We start from the raw sequence: 2007 nt of genomic DNA on the forward strand, positions 1-2007 counted from the left end.
CTATTCACCAGAGCAGTCAGGATGGGCAATGTGGGATGCCTACTGGAGGCCAATTTTAGTGATAAAAACAAGGGCAAGTGTCTACAGTAGCACTTTGATGAGCAAACTTTTGCGTAAAAGGCCTTAAATCTCTTGTTAAGGTGATTTTATGATGTCACTGAAACTGAGGAGCTCTGTCATTGAAAGTGGCTTTGGTGTGTGTACACCTCCACTGTTTCTTCGTCAAAAGATGCTTTTTTTGTGAAAAAACTTGGCGGTGTAGACAAGACCTAAGGAATAACGATGGATAATCAGTGTCCACACTTGTGTTGCTGCTGGTGCCCTGTAAAGTTTCCTTCACCACAATGTGTGGGAATTATTCAGACAGGGAATACCATAAAATATGGAATTGAGATTAGTAAACTCATTTGAGCGACCAATCTGCATCACCCATGAGAACAGCCTCCAGTAGTGCATGTAACATCTCATATTAACATTGTCTCTCCATCCAGGTAATTGCACTGCGATCATCAGCCTAGGCATATACAGGAGGTGAGGAAAAAGTATGGTACAAGCAGGAGACACATATTCCCCTATTCCATGTCAGATTCCAACACAACTGACTTCACCAACCCCTCCACCTTCATCCTGCTCGGCATTCCTGGCCTGGAGGCAGCCCACGTTTGGATCTCCATCCCCTTCTGCACCATGTGCACCATAGACATCTTGGGAAACTTTACCATCCTGTTCATCGTGATAACAGAGCCGAGCCTCTATGGCCTCATGTACTATTTCATCTGCATGCTGGCCACCAGTGACCTGGTCCTGTGTATGTCCACCCTGCTCAAAATGCTGAACATCTTCTGGTTCAATTCCAGGGAGATCAATTTCAGTGCCTGCCTCATCCAGTTGTACTTCATTCACTGCTTCACAGTGATGGAGTCTGGGATCTTTGTGGCCTTGGCTTTGGATCACTACGTGTCAATCTGTGATTCCCCTGAGACATTCCACCATCCTGACAAATCCTGCGGTGGCCAAGATTGGACTGGCTGTGGTGCTTCGCAGTGGAATGGTTGTACTGCCCTATCCTTTCCTGGTAAGACAGTGGCCATATTGGAGAACCAACATCATCCCCAAAACGTACTGTGCACACATAGCCATGGTGAAGATTGCCTGTGCCAACACCCATGTCAGTAGTTACTATGGCCTCTTCGTGATATTCTTTGTGATGGGTCTGGATAGGATTTTTATTGCTGTATCCTATACCCAGATCCTCAGGGCCATCTTCAGCCTCCCCACAAAGGATGCCCGGATCAAGACTTTTGAAACCTGTGGCTCCCACTTTTTTATCCTTTTACATCCCAAGCCTTTTACATCCCAAGTCTTTTCATCTCCCTCATGTACAGATTTGCCTAGAATGTGCCCCTGTGTTTCCACATTCTCATTGCCAATGTGTACCTCTTGATGCCCCCCATGCTAAACTCTATCATCTATGGGGTGAGGACCAAACAGATCCAGGGCAGGCTGCTCCGGCTCTTTACTCATAAAGGGGCCTAACATATTCTTCATGTGCTCTGATTCTGAGATTGAGCTCCATGCAGAGCTGGCGGGTGACATGGTGCTGGGCCCCCTTCCATGAACTACTGATTGGACAGTCAAAGTGATATTAAGTTCTTTCCTGGCCTTACTGTGCTGTGTCAATGTGACAAACTGAGGTATCGGTCTGCGTACTATTCATAGGATGGCCACCTTTCTAATTGTTAACTGGACCTCTGAGGCCCCATGCCCTGCCCTGTCAATTTGCCAAGGTCCTGCTTATTGCCACACCTTTTTCCATAAGGTTGCTTCCGCTGTTATGTATCCCACAAGACCCCACTCCCTTCTTCCCCTCTTCCTCCAATGCCCTGCCTCAGGTCTACCTTTTCCCCCAAAACCCCACCCTGTTGCTCACTCCCCTTCTCCCCAATCCCATCCACTTGCTGGATCATCTTCACCTTCCAACCCTACCTACCGCCAAACTGGGCTCCC

General features: G+C 47.6%; 1 pseudogene; it reads left to right on the forward strand.

Moving 5' to 3' along the window:
• The first annotated feature begins 525 nt into the window (after window positions 1-525).
• Window positions 526-1536, forward strand: LOC127048789 (olfactory receptor 52R1-like; annotated as a pseudogene).
• Window positions 1537-2007: the final 471 nt, after the last annotated feature.

This window comes from Gopherus flavomarginatus, chromosome 1 (assembly GCF_025201925.1).
Source record: "Gopherus flavomarginatus isolate rGopFla2 chromosome 1, rGopFla2.mat.asm, whole genome shotgun sequence".
NCBI classification, from domain to species: Eukaryota; Metazoa; Chordata; order Testudines; family Testudinidae; genus Gopherus; species Gopherus flavomarginatus.